Below are 22,250 nucleotides of genomic sequence, written 5' to 3'. Positions count from 1 at the left end.
AACTTCTTTATCCACACTTGTGTCGGTGGACACCTAGGTTTCTTCCATGTCCTGGCTATTGTAAATAGTGCTGCAATGAACATTGTGGTGCATGTCTCTTTTTGAATTATGGATTTCTCAGGGTATATGCCCAGTAGTAGGATTGCTGGGTAATATGTAGTTCACTTTCAGTTTTTTAAGGAACCTCCATACTGTTCTCCACAGTGGCTATATCAATTTACATTCCCATCAACAGTGCAAGAGGGTTCCCTTTTCTCCACACCCTCTCCAGCATTTATTGTTTCTAGATTTTTTCATGATGGCCATTCTGACCTGTGTGACGTGATACCTCATTGCAGTTTTTCTTTTTTTCTTCTCATTGCAGTTTTGATTTGCATTTCTCTAATGACTAATGACGTTGAGCATCCTTTCATGTGTTTGTTGGCAATCTGTACATCTTCTTTGGAGAAATGTCTCTTTAGTTCTTCTGTGCATTTTTGGATTGCGTTGTTTGTTTTTTTGTTATTGAGCTGCATGAGCTGCTTGTATATTTTGGAAGTTAATCCTTTGTCAGTTGCTTCATTTGCAAATATTTTCTCCCATTCTGAGAGTTGTCTTTTCATCTTGTTTATGGTTTCCTTTGCTGTGAAAAAGCTTTTAAGTTTCATTAGGTCCCATTTGTTTATTTTTCCTTTTATTTCTGTTTCTTTAGGAGGTGAGTCAAAAAGGATCTTGCTGTGATTTATGTCATAGGGTGTTCTGCCTATGTTTTCCTCTAAGAGTTTTATAGTGTCTGGCCTTACATTTAGGTCTTTAATCCATCGTGAATTTATTTTTGTGTATGGTGTGAGGGAGCATTCTAATTTCATTCTTTTACATGTAGCTGTCCAGTTTTCCCAGCACCAATTATGTTTTTTGTTGGTTTTTTGTGTGTGTGTGTGGTACGCAGACCACTGCTGTGGCCTCTTCCGTCACAGAGCACAGGCTCCAGACACGCAGGCTCAGTGGCCATGGATCACGGGCCCAGCCGCTCCACGGCATGTGGGATCCTCCTGGACTGGGGCACGAACCTGTGTCCCCTGCATCGGCAGAGGAAGCCCCCAGCACCAATTATTGAAGAGGCTGTCTTTTCTTCATTGTATAATCTTGCCTCCTTTATCAAAGATAAGGTGACCATAGGTGTGTGGGTTTATCTCTGGGCTTTCTATCCTGTTCCATTGATCTATATTTCTGTTTTTGTGCCAGGAGCATACTTTCTTGACTACTGTAGCTTTGTAGTATAGTCTGAAGACTGGGAGCCTGATTCCTCCAGCTCTGTTTTTCTTTCTCAAGATGGCTTTAGCTATTTGGGGTCTTTTGTGTTTCCATACAAATTGTGAAAATTTTTTGTTGTAGTTTTGTGAAAAATGTCATTGGTAGTTTGATAGGGAGTACACTGAACCTGTAGATTGCTTTGGGTAGTATATTGATTTTCACAATGTTGATTCTTCCAATCCAAGAACATTGTATATCTCTCCATATGTTTGCATCATCTTTAACTTCTTTCATGAGTGTCTTATAGTTTTCTGCATACAGGTCTTCTGTCTCCTCAGGTAGGTATATTCCTAGATATTTTTATCTTTTTGTTGCAGTGGTAAATGGGAGTGTTACCTTAATTTCTCTTTCAGATTTTTCATCATTAGTGTATAGGAATGCCAGAGATTTCTGTGCATTAATTCTGTATCCTGCTACTTTACCAAATTCATTGATTAGCTCTAGTAGTTTTCCGGTAGCATCTTTAGGATTCTCTATGTAGAGTATCATGTCATCTGCAAACAGTGGCAGCTTTACTTCTTCTTTTCTCATTTGGATTCCTTTTATTTCTTTTTCTTCTCTGATTGCTGTGGCTAAAACTTCCAAAATTATGTTGAATAATAGTGCTGAGAGTGGACATCCCTGTCTTGTTCCTGATTTTAGAGGAAATGGTTTCAGTTTTTCACCTTTGAGAACGATGTCGGCTGTGGGTTTGTCATATATGGCCTTTATTATGTTAAGGAAGTTTCCTCTATGCCTACTTTCTGGGGAGCTTTTATCATAAACCGGTGGTGAATTTTGTCGAAAGCTTTTTCTGTATCTATTGAGACGATCATATGGTTTTTATACTTCAGTTTGTTAATATGGTGTATCACATTGATTGATTTGCATATATTGAAGAATCCTTGCATTCCTGGAATAAACCCTACTTGATCATAGTGTATGATCCTTTTAATATGCTGTTGGATTCTGTTTGCTAGTATTTTGTTGAGGATTTTTGCATTTATGTTCATCAGTGATATTGGCCTGTAGTTTCCTTCTTTGTGACATCTTTGTCTGGTTTTGGCATCAGGGTGATGGTGGCATGCTAGAATGAGTTTGGGAGTGTTCCTCCGTCTGCTATATTTTGCAAGAGTTCAAGAAGGATAGGTGTTAGCTCTTTAAATGTTTGATAGAATTTGCCTGTGAAGCCATCTGGTCCTGGGCTTTTGTTTGTTGGAAGATTTTTCATCACACTGTAAATTTCAGTGCTTGTGATTGGTCTGTTTATATTTTCTATTTCTTCCTGGTTCAGTCTCGGAAAGTTGTGCTTTTCTAAGAATTTGTCCATTTCTTCCAGGTTGTCCATTTTATTGGCATATAGATGCTTGTAGTAATCCCTCATGATTCTTTGTATTTCTGCAGGGTCAATTGTTACTTCTCCTTCTTCATTTCTAATTCTATTGATTTGAGTCTTCTCCCTCTTTGTTTGAGTCTGGCTAGTGGTTTATCAATTTTGTTTAACTTCTCAAAGAACCAGCTTTTAGTTTTATTGATCTTTGCTACTGTTTCCGTCATTTTTTTTTCATTCATTTCTGATCTGATCTTTATGATTTTGTTCCTTCTGCTAACTTTGGGGTTTTTTTGTTCTTTTTTCTCTAATTTCTTTAGGTGTAAGGTTAGGCTGTTTATTTGAGATTTTTCTTGTTTCTTGAGGTAGGACTGTATTGCTATAAACTTCCCTCTTAGAACTGCTTTTGCTGCATCCCATACTTTTGGGTCAACGTTTTTTCACTGTCATTTGTTTCTGGGTATTTTTTGATTTCCTCTTTGACTTCTTAGTGATCTCTTGGTTATTTACTAGTGTATTGTTTAACCTCCATGTGTTTGTATTTTTTACAGGTTTTTTTCCTGTAATTGATATCTAGTCTCATAGCGTTGTGGTCGGAAAAGTAACTTCATACGATTTCAATACTCTTAAATTTACCAAGGCTTGATTTGTGACCCAAGATATGATCTATCCTGGAGAATGTTCCATGAGCACTTGAGTAGAAAGTGTATTCTGTTGTTTTTGGATGGAACGTCCTATAATATAAGTTAAGTCCATCTGATTTAATGTGTCATTTAAAGCTTGTGTTTCCTTATTATTTTCATTTTGGATGGTCTCTCCATTGGTGAAAGTGGGGTGTTAAAGTCCCCTACTATTATTGTGTTACTGTTGATTTCCCCATTTATGGCTGTTAGCATTTGCCTTATGTATTGAGATGTTCCTTTGTTGGATGAATAAATATTTACAATTGTTATATCTTCTTCTTGAATCGATCCCTTGATCATTATGTAGTGTCCTTCTTTGTCTTTTGTAATAGTCTTTATTTTAAAGTCTATTTTGTCTGATATGAGAATTGCTACTCCAGCTTTCTTTTCATTTCAAATTACATGGTAAATCTTTTTCCATCCCCTCACTTTCTGTATGTGTCCCTACATCTGAAGTGGGTCTCTGGTAGACGGTATATATATGGGTCTTGTTTGTGTAGCCATTCATCCAGTCTATGTCTTTTGGTTGGAGCATTTAATCCATTTAAATTTAAGGTAATTACTGATGTGTATGTTCCTATTACCGTTTTCTTAATTGTTTTGGGTTTGTTTTTGTAGGTCTTTTCCTCCTCTTGTGTTTCCTGCCTAGAGAAGTTCCTTTAGCATTTGTTGTAAAGCTGGTTTGGTGGTGCTGAATTCTCTTAACTTTTGCTTGTCTGTAAGGCTTTTAATTTCTCCTTTGAATCTGAATGAGATCCTTGCTGGGTAGAGTAATCTTGGTTATAGGTTCTTCACTTTAATCACTTTAAAAATGTCCTGTCACTACCTTCTGGCTTGCAGAGTTTCTGCTGAAAGATCAGCTGTTAAGCTTATGGGCATTCCCTTGTATGTTATTTGTTGTTTTTCCCTTGCTGTTTTTATTTTTTTTTCTTTGTATTTAATTTTTGATAGTTTGATTAATATGTGTCTTGTCATGTTTCTCCTTGTATTTATCCTGTATGGGACTCTGCATTTCCTGGACTTGACTGACTATTTCCTTTCCCATATTAGGGAATTTTTCAACTATAATCTCTTGAAATATTTTCTCAGTCCCTTTCTTTTTCTCTTCTTCTTCTGGGACCCCTTTAATTCAAATATTGGTGCATTTAATATTGTCCCAGAGCTCTCTCAGACTGTCCTCTATTCTTTTCATTCTTTTTTTCTTTATTCTGCTCTGCAGTAGTTATTTCCAATATTTTATCTTCCAGGTCACTTATCCATTCTTCTGCCTCAGTTATTCTGCTATTGATTCCTTCTAGAGAATTTTTAATTTCATTTATTGTGTTGTTCATCATTGTTTGTTTGCTCTCTAGTTCTTCTAGGTCCTTGTTAAATATTTCTTGTATTTTCTCCATTCTATATCCAAGATTTTGGATCATCTTTACTATCATTACTCTGAATTCTTTTTCAGATTGACTGCCTATTTCTTCCTCATTTGTTTGGTCTGGTGGGTTTTTACCTTGTTCCTTCATCTGCTGCATATTTCTCTGTCTTCTCATTTTTGCTTAACTTACTGTGTCTGGGGTCTCCTTTTTGAAGTCTGCAGGATTGTAGTTTTTGTTGTTTTTGGTGTCTGCCCCCAGTAGGTAAGGTTGGTTCAGTGGGTTGTGTAGGCTTCCTGGTGGAGGGGACTTGTGCCTGTGTTCTCGTGGACGAGGCTGGATCTTGTCTTTATGGTGGGCAGGACCACATCTGGTGGTGTGTTTTGGGGTGTCTGTGAGTTTAGCATGATTTTAGGCAGCCTCTCCGCTAATGTGGGGTGGGGGGGTTGTGTTCTGTCTTGCTAGTTGTTTGGCATGGGGTGTCCAGCACTGGAGCTTTCTGGTCGTTGACTCAAGCAGGGTCTTATTGTTGAGATGGAGATCTCTGGGAGAGGTCCTGCCAATTGACGTTACATGGGGCCGGGAGGTCTCTGGTGGTCCAATGTCTTGAACTCAGCTCTCCCATCTCAGAGGTTCAGGCCCGACACCCGGCCAGAGTCCCAAGACCCTGTCAGCCACACAGCCACCATCTTGTTTGAAACTCCCCAAAATCTGGTAATCTAGGTCAGGTAGGTTTTAGTTCTTCAGGAAATGAGTTGGCCAGCACTTTTCATCTTAGGCTTCCCAGCCTCCAGAACATTTCCTTGCAAACCAGAAGGGAAGATCCTTCAGGGCAGGGAATATCATTGTTTCTCTAGTGCCAATTACAATGCCTGGTCCATCGCAGAAACTCAATGTGTAATAGGGAAGAACAAATCTGACTACATACTGGATTAGTGTCTTATACTTTAAACTTTGTATTCGATTGCTTTTGCTTAGTCATACTAGCTCAAGCATGCACGAAACTGAGCAGGACTCTGCTGGGCCCTCCCAAGTACAAATCGAGTTATTTCTTACTACCCTCAATCATTAAAAACACATTCTCCTAAATCACAGTCCATGCAGAATTTGCAATAGTTCACTCCATTAGGTTTTATAAATAATATGCAAACCACACTTCACATAATTACCTTTTAAGGCAAAGATAAAGTTTGAATGGGTTGGAGTAATTAACACGAAAGTATGCAACAGCTATAATAAACTTTTAAATTATACATTTAAAACCTAATTTTAACTATGTAACTTGGCTTAGGGAAAAACAAAGTAGGCATTACCCCTTTACATAAAGGAATAAAAGAGCTAATATTAAACCAGCTAGCAAATATACACAGAAAGCCAGCATTCTACAAAAAGGCCAAACACAGAGAGAGAGATTAGGGAGATGAAAGTACAATCTTTTACTGTGCAACTGGCTGTAGAAAAGAACAGCCATGAGATACTGATGATAAAATCTGAACGAAGTCTGCTTGAATCATTTTTGCTATTTACCAAGATTTGGAGGTATATATTTTAGAAAGGGTTTGGGTAAGATGTGAGGGTGAACAAGAGTCTGATGAAGTTGGCCATCCATAGATAGAAGAAAAATCTTAATCAAAATGGCAACCAATTCACATTATTTACATGGTATCAACTGACACTCTCAAAAGAAGTAGAAAGAAAAAATATTAGAATCAAGCACATGTGCTTTTACCACCAAACAACTGACTTGTTAATGACATTAAAAGCTTGATATTTTAAAACTAAAATCATTGATAGTTTATACTATGTCAGTTCAGCCACTGCCTTCAGTGAGCACAGGTCCTTCACTGAACCTCATGTGAAAACATACAGTGAGTTCTATGACTAGTAATAGATTTGATTCTTCAGATTAAAGTACAGTAAATTATGTCATCTAGTACAACTTTCCTAACATTTGCATCTAGATTAAATGTGCTGTCAAGAAATTGATAAGATAACCTGTTTCTTCCACCTGGAGAAATGGCTCAAGAGGGTGTTCAGTGATGGAATCAGGCAGGAAATATGGACAATTTAGAGAAAGACTCTATTCATTTAATGAACCAAGGTTTTTGGAACACTGAACAAATGCCTCACACTCTACCAGGCCTGAGTGATGAAGGCTAAGTTCCTGCTTTTAAGGAGGACATGGTATATGAGAAGAGAGACAGAGAGGCAAATGATCAGAAATAAAAATGTTCCATAGTAGAGGCAAGTAGAAAGAAGAAAGAGGGGAGCACATGACATAGCCCCTTCCCTTGGGTGAAGACTTCACAAATTAGGTTACCTGTAAGGTGAGTCTTGAAGGAGTTCAAAAGGAAAAAAGGAATAGTCAGAGTGAAGCAACTGCATAAAAGTGTGAAAGCACGAGATGCATTTGGAGACCTGTAACCAGTTTGCAGACGAGTATTTCTGTGGTGGAATTTCTTTCTCTCTTTTTTTTTTTTTTTTTTTTTGCGGTACATGGGCCTCCCATCCCTGTGACCTCTCCCGCTGCGGAGCAACAGGCTCCGCACGCGCAGGCCCAGTGGCCATGGTTCACGGGCGCAGCCGCACCACGGCACGTGGGATCCTCCCGGACCAGGGCATGAACCCGTGTCCCCTTCATCGGCAGGCGCACCCCCAACCACTGCACCAACAGGGAAGCCCTCTTTCTCTCTCTTTACTGAAGTTTCTTAATAGGCTTTAGCAAACTCAGACTCTATCATGCTATAAAACAAAGGAGTCCTTGAAACAGATGAAATGTTCCATGGTCAAATGTCCACTAAACTAACTGAAAACAGTAAATGTCAAAAATACAATGGTAAGGTGAAATACATAAAGTCCTTAAAAGAAGGTTCAATATCTATGCTTTGTTTTAATAAAGTTCTCTTTCAATGTTAATTATTAAACATTTTAATTATATTAAAAGCATTGTGAGGGCATAATAAATGTATTATTTATCGTTAGACATCCCCCTTTCCTTCCAGTATTCCTTGCATCTCTCGCAAAGCCCCGTAAAAGATTTTGCACAGACTTGGTGTGCAGTGAGCATGTGTTAAATAAAGAACAAACAGGTGATGAATGAATCTATAGCTAGAGATTCCTGTTATTTTCCTGGAAAAAGAAATAGAACATAGACATATAAGAATTCAAGACAAATGCCTCAGTCATATAACAGACATCCAAGTGAAAGGAAAAGTAGCATACAAAATTATAGTTACCTTTTGAACTGAAAATGAATTAAATGTCCCAAAACAACCTTGAAAAACTAATGCATTTTTAAATAATATAGCAAAATATAAAAAATGGAATGTGAAGCACATAGTTTTCTGTATAATTAGAATACTGACAATATTATATTCCCTGCATCCACTTATCTAAATTTATAATTCTCATTCCCGTCCAACCAACACATAAGGAAAAAAATTTGAAAAAAAAAAAAAACCATGTAAACTAAAATTTATAACATGCACATAGGTCTGTATATAAATTAAATAGGAAACATGGTTATGTTTTTCTATTTATCTCTAATATCAATTTATTCAGAAAGATATTTGTGACTATTTGCCTTTCAACATGCATTACTAGGGAATATTTGAAATACTCTGCGTGTGTGTGTGTGTGTGTGTGTGTGAATGGCAGCTTGACTGAACATGCTTCAGCTTCCAAACTTTCTTCAAACATTTTTTTTTCTTCTTTTTTTTGCGGCACGCGGGCTTCTCACTTCTGTGGCCTCTCCCGTTGCGGAGCACAGGCTCCGGACGCGCAGGCTCAGCGGCCATGGCTCACGGGCCCAGCCGCTCCGCGGCATGTGGGATCCTCCCGGACCGTGGCACGAACCCGCGTCCACTGCATCAGCAGGCGGACTCTCAACCACTTTGATTCTACTTCATTTTTGAGTTGGTACTGCAGGTGGTTTGTAGTTAGAGTTAGAAAATGCTTGAAGAAAAGAAAGAAAGAAAGACTTTACTGTAGAAAGACAGTATGTAGGTATAAAAGAAAAAGAGACGATTAAGTATTTTACAAGAGAAGAGAGTTAAGAAAACATGGAGTTGGGGCACATTTGAAATCTATAGCATCTAATAAAAGAATAAAAAATGAACAGTAAAATATGTGAAGAAATATGAACCATATTAATTGTATCTACTGTTGTTGAACGTTACAATGTTACAGGACCCAATCAAACATTTTATCATTTCATATGTATAAGGAAAGCTTATCATAAAATTTTAATTAAACATAATTACATTTAACATAATGAAAATTACAGTTAACATAATATCATTTAAAATATATATCATTATGAGAATAAAGGAGAAGAATTATGCTCGTATACACATTTGGGCACATTCTCCTAATAACAGCATGAAGACAATAGTAAGAAAAATACACTGAAAACCTCCTTTTTTTCTTTCACAAATAATGGATTCTAACATGATCTCAGCATCACCTTTGAAGAGAACAGTAAACTCTCTGCTACCTGGATCTTTTCCAAACAGAAAATATTACGCATCAGATTTGGGGAAAATGTTCTTAAATAAAACAACAATTATTCCAACCTAGACTAAAGTTTCAAATATTTTTCACAACTTGGAGTAAGAAATACATTTTACATCAGGACTCTGTGAATATTTACATATGTAAGTACACAGTTAAAACTACTGCTTCTGCAAGTGTTTACTCCATTCTACTCTACAGAGGTTCCTTTCTGTTCCACCCCATGACATTTCATTCTATCCTATTCTATTCTCTCCTACTTATTCTACTTTATTCTATTTTATTTGAAATAATTTCTAGTTATAACCCATCAAAATGATTACATGACTCATTAATGGATCAGGACTGTAGTGTAAAAAACACTGCTAAACGGAAGCAAACTGATCATAACAACAATAAAGATAAAAAATAATGGGGTGACATTATCTCTGCTCTAGTTCTCTAAAAAGTAATCTTACCACACGCATGCTTCATCAGTCTATTATTACAGTTTACCAAGGAGGTTTGGACAGTGAATTAATATTTATTTTTAATCTGAAAAATCATATAAACTTAGTGTTATCCAAGACATAGAAATAATTTAATGCAAAACTTATATGATCCATGAAAATTGTCTAAAACATTCCTCCTGCCAAAGTGTGGTCCAGCCTCTCAATAACCTCAGTGAGGTATAATTGCCTACTACTTAAAGCAATGGATTGTTTTGCAGAACAAGTTCAATTTACTCTAGATATAACCAGATCCTGATTTAGAACTTTGACAAGAACCAATAAAGGACACTATAAAACTCCAACAAGAGTAAAACTCAAATGGTATTATTTGCAGTTTTAAAATGCATAAACTTTACCTTTATAAATTTTAGAATGTCTCTAGGTAGGATAACTTTTAATAAGAAAGTGGATATTCATCCTCCAACTCTATAATCCTCTTTATTTACACATTGCCCTTCACAGACATTTATTAAAATGTTTTAACCTTTTCCTTTCAGGGTTTAGACTGGGCTCTTAGAGTACTGTGGGTCTTGGAAAAGTGACAAACTGAGCCCCATCTTCTGTCTCTAGTGAATGAGAGCCCAGCAGATCCTGTTATTCTAGATAATAGTCAAAAAGGAAAGTTGTTCTGCTTCAGAGATGATCACGGTAAGCCCTTTTCATAGTTATTTGGTGAGGGCTTGGACAATCATGGTTTTACTCACTGTCTTTATTATTCCATGCCCATTTGTTAATTCTCTCAGCTTGGTAACCTTTGTTCTCACCATACCACTGCAGACATCTTGTCTTCATCTCCACACCCACCACACAGAGGCCCCTTATCTCTTTCCGCTCAGAGTCCCACCCCAGACTTTCCTAACATGGGTCTTAACTGGAGCCGACCTGCAACAACAGAATCCCTATATTGGTTTCTGACTCTCAGGCTTTGGGCATTAATATTGAGTAGATATTTAAATTTTACTTAAACTGTGTGAATATTGGGACACTGTAATGCAATACATCATTTTAAATTTTCTTTCTCCTATTGTTAAGTAATGAGTATCAATATGTTTTATTTTTATACCAACAATGAAAAGTAATTATGTAATCATCCAATAAGTAACAAGTAGAATACCATATGCCCCATTCTATATGAGGCATGGGGCACTCATAAGTAGGTAGCGGGAACATAAATTAAATCAAAGAAATGGCCTCAGCTCTGTCCCCAAGAACTTAAAAATTCAATAAGAGAGGCACAGCACAATTACATTTAGTTCTTTTCATTAATATCTCAAATATTTTAAACAGCAATCTATTTCTTTTTTCCTACTTTTCACACTCCTTCAATAGACTTTCATATACTATCATGCCTTTTAGTAAGAAGAAAAGAGCAATGCAGATATTTATGGAAAGAAAGGATTCCAAACCGGAGCAAAGTTCTAAAAAAGATAGAGCAATTTTGTTTGACAGAAAACTGTGAAGAAAAGAATGTATCAATTTTAACTTCCTTTGACAGATTTTTTTCAATTCCCCAAAGCCGTTCTGAATACTAAGAAAGTAAAAAGTATTAGTTATATCATTAGCAGTTGTATTCATATTTACCACATGTGTTTTTACCAAATTTATAATACAATAAAGTTGTATTTATATGTGTTATTCATAACTATAAACAACATTAGGGACCTTGGGAAAATCAATACGTACACATTTTTTCACTGTTTAATAATATTTGGAGCATCATTTTACTGTTCCAAATGACCATGTCTCTTTTATCTGGACTTTTATGATGTCTCTTAGTCACAGCTCTTATTTATATAAGCTATGTCCTTGGCCAGAGAATTTTATCTTTAGAATTTTAAGCTTTCAAATGATGAGCTTTATGACATAGTTTCCAGAAATTTACTTTGGCAAAAATCCAGGGATGCTTGTTTCTAAGCTTTAGAGTCCTAACTATAATGTGCTTAAAGTTTAGAGAACAAAGAAATAAATATGAAGTACATTATTCAGGGAAAACTTCCAGTTAGAGAAATGGCTTTTGCTGAGCTTTCAAGAAAAAGTAGTATTTAGCTAGGTTGTAAAGCAAAGGGTCATAAGGCAAGAAAGAAGATATAGAGATAGAAGAATATAAGGGAAAAAAAATATTGTAAACTTCTTCCCAGTTGGAAAAGGGAGTTCATGTTGAAAAATGGTACTAGCACAAAAACAGAAATATAGATCAATGGAACAGGACAGAAAGTCCAGAGATAAACTCACGCACCTATGGTCACCTAGTCTATAACAAAGGAGGCAAGAATATGCAATGGAGAAAAGACAGTCTCTTCAATAAGTGGTGCTGGGAAAACTGGACAGCTACATGTAAACTATTGAAATTAGAACACTCCCTAACACCATGCACAAAAATGAACTCAAAATGAATTAAAGACATAAATGTAAGGCCGGATACTATAAAACTCTGAGAGGAAAACATAGGCAGAACACTCTTTGACATAAATTGCAGCAAGATCTTTTTTGACCCACCTCCTAGAGTAATGGAAATAAAAACAAAAATAAACAAATGGTAGCTAATTAAACTTAAAATCTTTTGCACAGCAAAGGAAACCATAGCAAAACCAAAAGACAACCCTCGGAATGGGAGAAAATATTTGCAAATGAAGCAACTGACAAGGGATTAATCTCCAAAATATACAAACAACTCATGCAGCTCAATATCAAAAAAACAAACAACCCAATCAAAAAATGGGCAGAAGACCTAAGTAGACATTTCTCCAAAAATGATATACAGATGGCCAAAAAGCACATGAAAAGATGCTCAACATCACTAATCATTAGAGAAATGCAAAGCAAAACTACAATGAGGTATCACCTCACATGGGTCAGAATGGCCATCATCAAAAAATCTAGGAACAATAAATGCTGGAGAGCGTGTGGAGAAAAGGGAACCTTCCTACTCTGTTGGTGGGAATGTAAATTGGTACAGCCACTATGGAGAACAGTATGGAGGTTCCTAAAAAACTAAAAATAGACCTACCATATCATCCAGCAATCTCACTTCTGGCCATATACCTGAAGAAAACCATAATTCGAAAAGATACATGCACCCCAAGCTTCATTGCAGCACTGTTCACAATAGTGAGGATGTGGAAGCAACCTACATGTCCATCAACAGAAGACTGGAAAGTGGAGATGTGGTACATATATACAATGAAATACTACTCAGCCATAAAAAAGAATGAAATAATGTCATTTGAAGCAACATGGATGGACCTAGAGATTCTCACACTGAGTGTAGTAAGTCAGACAGAGAAAGACAAATATATGATATCACTTATATGTGGAATCTATAAAAAAAGGAGTACAAATGAACTTATCTACAAAACAGAAATAGTGTTACAGATGTAGAAAACAAATTTATGGTTACCAGGGGGTAAGGGGGGAGGGATAAATTGGGAGATTGGGATTGACATATAAACACTACTATATATAAAATAGATAACTAGTAAGGACCTACTATATAGCCCAGGAAACTCTATTCAATACTCTGTAATTGCCTATATGGGGAAAGAATGTAAAAAAAGAGTTGATATATGTATATGTATAACTGATTCACTTTGCTCTACAGCAGAAACTAATACAACATTGTAAATCAACTGTACTCCAATAAAAATTTTAAAAAAAGAAAAATGTGAGAGAGTAATTTTGTGTAATTCTTTTTCCTGTGTGTAGAACTTCAAATTATAAAAGTTACCTCCAGAAACTTGGACTTATTTCACCAACAGGAAACATTAGAAAGTAAATAAAATAGATATAATTTCTCTGTAACAAGTAAAAATGTGCAGTCCAGAGACCTCCTTGAGCCTGCATTTTTCTCAGTAAAATGGGAATAATTCTAACTTCATGCCATTTCATATACCCAACAAATATTTACAGAGTGGCTACCATGTGGTAGGCACTATTCTGGGTACTTAGACTAATTTAACAATAAAATAGATTAAAATATCTATCCTTGCAAAGCCTATATTTTATTATGGAAGGCAGATAATAAATATAATAAAAATAAAATTGTATGATGTATTATGTAAATTCTTCAGAGGAAAGAAACAGAGCAGGAATACGGTGTCATTTGAAAGACAGGTTGACTTGGTCCCATTGCGTTTTTAAATATGTTAGTCCTCTTTATTGAGAGGAGCCCATGCGGATATCTGAACCAAGATAATTCCAGGAGAGACAAGGGCCAATGCGGATGCCCTAAATGATAAATTCTCCCTCATATTCAAAGGATAACAAGAAGAGCAGGGTAGCTCTGGTGGAAGAACGTATGGGTAATCCAGGGGGAGGCAGAAGGGTAAACAAGGGTGGGGATGGGGCAAGCAGCTCATGCAGTGATTTGTAATCATTAAAAAGACCATCTTTTACTCAGTAAAAAGGAGAACTGTTGGAGGATTTTGCAAAGAGGGAAACATGATCTGACTTAGGCAGACTCGTTAAGAGGCTGAAGAAGTAATTCAAGCAAAAGATGATAGAGGTTCATCCAGGGGAACAGCCATAGAAGTCACAAGAAGTGAGCAGACTGTGATGTAGCATATTTTTAACATACACCCAAAGGATGTGTTAACCAACTGAATGGGGGGGATGAGGAAAAGAGAAGAGTCAAGGATAATGCCAAGATTTGGCCTTGGTAAATGGAATAATGAAGTAAGGATAACTGGAGATGGGGAAGACTGGGTTAGAACATGTTTTGTGGAAAACAACAGAAATCCAGTTAGTCTTTTGGATGTCCATGTGGATATATGAATCTGGAGTTCAACAGAGCAATATAGTCTGTAGATATAAATTTTGAGCTATAAATCATCTTGTAGATGGTGTTTAGAGACCTAAGAGTAGATGAGGTCATCAAAAGAGTTTGTATAGATAGAGAAGAGAAGAAGCCCGAGGACTCAGCCCTCCAAAGAGAAGAGGTTTATGAGGAGAGAAACTAGCAAAGGTGACTGAAATGGATTAATTGGTGAATTCGGAGAAAAACTCACAGTATGTGTTGTCCTGGGAAGAAAACAAAGAAAATGTATCAAGGAAGGGCAGTGAGTAACCATCAAATGCAGCTTTTGCCTACTGAGAATTGACCATTGGATTTAACATCATGAGACCCTCGTATGAGTTTCTTGAGGGCAGGACTGTGTTCTTATTTATTTCTTTGTCCTATAGTCCAGCAGCGAAATTGAAAAAACCCAAGTGCATTATTTTTTTCTGTCACAAAATCTCATTCTCTAGGTAAAGTGCTATCAGAATACAGAGAGGTTCAATCAGTTAGATCACACAAATTTTAAATAGTTAGGAACAATAAACAGTCGTTGCATGAATGTGTGTTATTGTTTATGGTTCTTTTTTCCTTTTTTTTTAAATAAAAACAAGATTAAAAGCTAGTGGAAAAATGTGATGGGAAAATAATTTAAGTGACTTTTCAAAGTTGGCAAGTTCCTGGGGTGACACTAAGGAAGAAACAATGATATGTGAAAATAATGTAAAAGATGTACATCAGGAAACCAGAAGAGTAAGGGTGCCAGTGATACACTGGAATCACTTATACTGATGTTATTATTGACTTCAAGTATTTTTAAAATTCTAAATTAATTCTAAATTAGTTAATAAAATAAAACATTTCATTGTACATTAGTTATCTAAGTGGATTATTGAAATAAAAGCAGGTAATGCTCCAACCTTCTCCTGTGTTCAGGCAAGCCCCATGCATCTACTTGGTCTCCCCAGTAGCAGAGAGGAAAGATCATGCCTGCACTGAAAGGTCCTGTTTTTCTGATACCTCAGAGGACAGAATTCTCTCTGGGAACACACCAAAACAAGAACCACCTTCATGGGCCCTCATTAGAACTCAATTTAGTCACTTTAAATTTAGCAATGCCTTATCATAAAGTATTATTTTAATTTAAAATAGTGCAGACACAAGAAGGCGAAATAGCCATAATAACTCACCACAAAGAATAAAATGTTAATACAAAGAAAAATTAGAAATCCAAATCAAGCTTGAAAAATGAATTAGGTTGTTGGAAAGCAACATTCATACCACATTAGTTTGCACCAAAACATAATTAATAAAGAGAAAGTACATAAATGCTATTTGAATATTCTTGTAATTAAAGGGAACATCTCTTTGTATGAAGTAAAACAACCCAGGAAGCATGGGGCTATCCCACTGTTGAGCACATAACAAGCAAAGATAACAGATTTCTTTGACCTCTGTCTCTCTCAGGACAATAGGAACAATGATTATACCTTGTGAGGACCACAGAAGGGAAAAATCAGCACGCATGTCCTTAGACAGAGATGTCAAAATTTTACCCAAAACATATGCTCCTCTCTTCCCTTTTTATAGAATCTCAGTTAGAGATTACATTTTTTCCAAGCTTCTTTGTACCTTCATGTGGCCAATGGGTTTTGAACGGAAGTGATGTTTACCATTTTCAACCCATTTCCATGAAGAAGCAGATTGCCTTTTACTCTCTGTCTTCTCCCCTGGGGCTGAGATGTGGTCACCTCGCTGACAGCCAGATTTCATGTAGAATATCTCAATGACTTAAAGAATGGCGGTGCAACAAGACAAGAGCCTGAGTTCTGAATGATCTTGGGAACAGAACTGTTTCCCCACCCTGGACAGCATAAAACACCCATATCTGGACTTTTCTATGAGCGAAAAATAAATGTTATATTTGGCCACTGCGTTCTGGAGTTTCTTTATTGTTGTAGCTTAGCATATACCCTAACCAATTCACATAGAAGTCCCTAGCACATAAAGTCTACTCCTCTTTTCCTTTTTCCCCCAATATATATTCAATAAATATATAGCAGATGCCCATGTGCCTCTATGAGTCCTGAAATTTTTGAAAACTTTATGCATATTTAACTTCTGAAAGGGCCAATGAAGGCACATGAATAAAAAATCTCACAAAGGAAGTAAACCTCAACTGAACCTTCATCTCTGTCAAAAGCCTTAGAAATTCCCCAATGACAAATGTTCTTAATGCCAAAAAAGTTACTTTTTTAGGGTTCTAGTATCTGTTGTGCTAAATTAGTTGCAAATTATTTGGGAGCATAGAAAATAAAACTAGTGGACTGTAAATAATGTTAATAATAGAGGAGTTGACTAAAGATAGATAATAGTGCTCACAGAAAACACGCATCAATAAAGCCAGCAGCTTTTCGCATGCATGTCTATGGCCAAAGAAAAAGAATTGTGAGGAAGTGGTAATGCATCACGATGATCAAATTCCTGACATCAACTCTTCTAAAAATGAGGTTCCACAAAGGGGACACAACCTCCTTTATATCTAAAATTCTTCCTTAGGTATTTTCATTTATTGTACTTGTGTCTTCTACCTATTCGTCAACTTTTTAAATGTTGAAAACGATCTGTTTTATACTATCAGTTAATAAACGTGCAAATTGTCCCTTTTGCCACCTTCTCTGACATTTAAACTGACAATACTGTTGTTGCAGTTTTTATGCATTGCTATTTGAATCTGTTCACTTTGTTAAGTGCTCCATAATTTAAAGATAAGTAATTGTTCTCTTGGTAAAATTGAAACGTTTTTGAACATACTACAATATGTCCTGACTAAATTGCTATTTTGAAATCTTTATAATTGATTACTGTTTTCTTTTCATGGATCATCCGGTGACGTTTTACTGGAGCAGCTTCTCCTGATGCATGGCCACTTGGTGCAGAGGATAGGCTTTTCAGAAGGAAAGCAGATAATCTCTGCTTTTCTGCAACTCATGATCAAGCCTGCAGAATATATGGAGTATCATGCTATTCTTGCTTTACTGCATAGTATTTTTTATCATCCTTTGAGCTTGATATGGGCAGACGATATGTGGAGGAAAGTCTAGCTGGGGCTTTATACCCAGAGGATCCTTTAATTAACAATAACTGACCGTTAGCTGAAGGCAAACAGTCTTAGAATAGCTCCCCGCGTTTCAATTCTGGGGATCGTAATACATAGCCTCCACATTACTGATACAGATGAATCCCAAGTTGGTTCATTAAATTTGAAGATGACATTAAAAGCAGCAGAATTATCATCACCTTGAAAGGTCAAACTAGAATTCACAACATTCCGAACTGCTTAGAAAAATATGGTGAGGTCCTAAAGACATGAATTTAGGTAGCAAAATTTCATCCAAAGCTGAAGTCCATTTACAAGGCAAAAGGGGCAGTAAGTAACTCAGGAGTATTACTTCTTTGCTATCTCTTTCTCTTCCACGCATACCCTAAAAATCACAAATTTCCTCATAATACACTCTCTTTTTCCCCCTCGCTTTAGACAACTCCGGACTTAGATTTAATATTTGTTCCTGGTCGTTATGAGTTGAATTTGACTCCCTCCCTCAATTCACTGAAGTACTAACCCCCTTAGAATGTGAACATATTTGAAAACAGGGTCATAGCAGAAGTAGTAACGTTAGGATGAGGTCATATTGGAGTAGGTTGTAAAGAAAAGTTTTACAGCACTTACAGCACTCTAAATAGAAGAAATAGAAATATGATGAATGAATAAAGGTAAATAAAATACATCAATAAAGTCCTTTAAATTATATAAAAATGGCTAATATGTAAGCAAATAGTAATTCAATAGGAAGCAAAACTGTTGAAAACTCTAGGAAAACTTTTTTTGCATTTGCTTTAAATTGTCAATAAGTTCATTATATATAACATTATTTAAAAAGAAATTTTGTTTAAGAATTTAGATCCAAAAAGGGTGAAAAGTGGTCTAATAGCATGGATCCCCTCTCCAGACCTGTCTTGTAACTGTCATAACAACAATGTTTACAGAATATTTGCAACCCAATGAATGTTTGTTGACTCCAATTGCATTAATATTTCATGAATAAATGCATCCTTTAATATTTATTACCTGCATTTATCATCTGGCATTATTCTATTTATCTTTCTCTCCTTTTTTTCTATATACAGAGAGCATTGTTTACTGGATAAGAAATTAATTTTTGGAATGGGACACACTGAAGTTTCGATTCTGGCTCTCTCTGTATTAGCTCTGTGACCTTGGGCGAGCTACCTGCTATCCTTCCAGGTTTTACAGTTTTCTCTCACCTAAAATAGACATAATAACTCACAAGATGTTTTGAAAAAATGAAATATGGCTTCATATTTATCAAGCATGAAAGAAAAGTTATTACAACAAAATAAATACATTCTTAAGAAAAAGCATTTATTATTTATCATTATTATTATTTTCATAACTAGAAAAAATGTTGGCAAATGATTATAGGAAGTATGTTGCATACATCTGTATGGGTGTAGGAAAATACACTGCCTACAATATGCAGCTGTTTTTATCTACTTAGGTCAATTATTCCAAATTTTATGCCTTGCTCATTTACTTCTAATTTCTGGTTAACTCTTTTTTACTTTGATTTTTGGCTTCAGCAGTAAGTTTAGTCCCAGGGAAAGTACAGCTTGCAGAAAGATACAACTTTGTATCTTTTTAAAAAATCCTGATGTTAAAAGTTAAATCTGAAAAGTAAATTCATGTATCCAGTTTTATTAGCATTCATTTAACCTCACAGACAAATTGCTTTCCTTTCTGCTTATTTTACCATTAAACAAAAAAAGTTCTTATTTTGTAAATGCAAGGATCAATTTTGGCAGTCCACAAGTGAATACTAACAGCCCTTTTGCTTTTGGTTGAGGCCCAAGACTACCAGCATAAATAATTCTAATACATTTTCCAGAAATTTTGACAAAAAGGACATGATTTAAGTATGTCAAGATGAAATGCAGTTTGACTTTTTACTTTTTTTCAATAAAGAAAAACAGCTATTCTATTGATATTTTTTCATTTCAGCAAGTTTTGTGAAAGCCTTGAATAAATTTTTATTCCCCACCTCCAATTTCTGTCAAGTTGACATACCAATATTTTTATGAGTTGTAATGAATATATTTGTGTCTACAGTACCAAACTAAATCATGAGATGAAGGAGAAATAGTGTTCTTTGTTGTTTATTTAACAGAACAAAGAAATGATAGTCAATTTTAAAGGGATATTGGTTTCATTTCCCTGTTCATTTGTTTTATATTTTTTAAACCACCCAGACTCAATGTCACACATTTACAATATTAGGCCACTTACAAATAAAATTTAAAATTTCATGAATCCATAGTGTAGCAATTATTGCAGAAAATACTCAGAAAAAAGTTCATCTTTTAAGATGTTAGTAAAAGCCTTTTGAATAAGTCAGATTGAGCCCTTACTTAGTTGAGCAGAACCAGGTAATTCATGTAAGAAATGACTGTGAAAGAAAGATGCCTTGAAGGAGTAAAACCATTGAGGTCTTCAATTTCACTGAAATACCCCATGGATATTAAGAGAGACCTGACAGGAATGAATGACTCTCAGATACATGTTGAAAAAATAAAATCCCACAAACCCTTCCTGGCATTACTAAGAACAAGAAACTAATGCCCATGCCTAAATCAAGAAATAATTGCTAACTCTGATAATTCAGAAATAAATTAAATGTTGATAAATGACACCCGACAAAGACTTGGTTAGCCAACAAAGGCTTGCAGAAGGAAAGGTGCCCAAACTAGGCCTGAAGACTGAGAAAGAATTAATCAAGTGGGAGGACTGGAATATTAAGTACTTGAATTATTAATACTGATATTACCTGAAACAGCATATACAAAGAGCTAGAGGTGAGTAAAAGGTTAAGATGTTTCAGGACTTGAAAGAAGCTCTGTGTGGTTGGAGAGTGAAGGTGAGAGGAAACATCCTGACAGGTAAAGCTGGGACATAAGTGGAATCTGATTACAGAGAACCCTGTTGGGAGCTTAAGAATGAGCTGTTTCACAAGAACAATTAGGAAATCATGAAGGGTTTTAAGCAGGAAGATAATATGATTCAATTTTCACTTTAGAAAGGTTACTTTAAATACAATATAAATAACAGAATCAATAGATTCCAAACAGAATAAAGGAGAACCAGGTAGAGGTTTACTGAACTCTAAGGGCAAGAGATGGTGAACTCAGTGATCATGAGACTGAAGAGGACAAATTCAAGATAATATTATGAAATGGATGTGAATTAAAGAGGGATAGAACAATCTACATTGATGCCAGATTTCTTGTTTGGACAAATGGAATTTCAGCAGGAAGAGCTTGTGTGTAGGGGATGGTGGATGACAGGCCAATTTAGGGCATTTTGACTCTCAGGTGTGGCCTAGACAGCCCCCTGGGAATGTCTACTTGACAGCTGGTGCATGTATCAGAAGTTCAGAAGAGAAAGTATATCTGGAAATGAATTTGAGCATCAGTATTACCTGGAAAGTAACTTAAGCCATGAGACTGGATGACACTGAATGAATGATTGAAAGAATGGATGAAAATAAATGCTAAGAACAGTTCCAGCTGAGATGGTATAAATAGTTTTACTTATCAAAGAACAACAAAAACAACCAAAAAAAACAGGGCTTCCCTGGTGGCGCAGTGGTTGAGAGTCGGCCTGCCGATGCAGGGGACACGGGTTCGTGCCCCGGTCCGGGAAGATCCCACATGCTGCGGAGCGGCTAGGCCCGTGAGCCATGGCCGCTGAGCCTGAGCGTCCGGAGCCTGTGCTCCACAACGGGAGAGGCCGCAACAGTGAGAGGCCCGCGTACCGCAAAAACAAAACAAAACAAAACAAAACCCCAAAACCTCAGAACAAAACAAAAAAGAGTGTCCTTATGAAAACTCAGAAGATTAAAAGACCTATGGAAATAATTTATTACTAAATCCACTGGACACTTTTAAATCCATATATATCTCTACTATGGCTGAATTTAACATTTTACGTGGTTCCACTATTCTAGCTTCTAAAACAATATTTTTATTTTAGTTACCTTTCTGCTTCTTGGCTTCCCTGGAGACGCCTATTTATTTGTCTATATATCCTAGGCTTTTCTCTTTGACATTCTCCACTTACCATGTTATGCTCCCATTCTTGAAGCATTTCTCGTAGCTCTGAATTTGCCTATCGCCTATATGTGGACAACTCTAAATTTTACATCCTCTACCCCAGATCTCTCTATTGAGGGAGACCAGTTCAGTCTAACTGCCTACTGAACCTCTCAATTAAATACTAGTATTTCAGTTCATTATTCCCTCCAAACCTGCCCTCTCCTTTTCTGTATCCAATTTCCACTAATATAATCTCTACTTACCTAGCCAAGTTAAGCAGGTATAACCCAGAGTCATAGCCTAAGCTCCTCACTTTTCCCCCTTCTCTTATCCAGTTGGCCAAGAAATCCTGCTTATTCCACTATTTCACATTTCTTGAAGTCTACTACATTGTCTCATCAATTATCACAGTGCTAGGTCCAGAGTAGGTGTTCAAAGATGGTTTTTGAATGAATAAATGAATTCCTCTTCCCTCTGCCCTTACCTGAGTTTGTGTTCCTCATTACTCTTTTCTTACATATTGGAATGCGTTCTCAATAAATCACCCAATATAAATCATTTTCTTTCCTCCAACTCATCCTTTAAATTGAAGCCAAAGTAATTTTTATGTACTTTACCAAATTTTATTTGGTATAAAGTTTATAAATTTAAATTTAATGG

The 22,250-nt window shown here is 36.1% G+C and overlaps 1 protein-coding gene across 3 annotated transcripts in view; it reads right to left on the bottom strand.

Annotated features, from left to right (window-relative positions):
• Window positions 1–22,250, bottom strand: part of SGCZ (sarcoglycan zeta) — a gene marked incomplete at both ends in the record, with an annotated part of 909,187 nt that overhangs the window by 365,918 nt on the left and 521,019 nt on the right. The gene's annotated exons all lie outside the window — the stretch shown is intronic.

Source organism: Leucopleurus acutus (assembly GCF_964270905.1).
Source record: "Leucopleurus acutus genome assembly, chromosome: 21".
Lineage (NCBI taxonomy): Eukaryota > Metazoa > Chordata > Mammalia > Artiodactyla > Delphinidae > Leucopleurus > Leucopleurus acutus.
The sequence above is the reverse complement of the archived record's forward strand: the minus strand, read 5'-3'. Positions and strand labels throughout refer to the sequence as shown.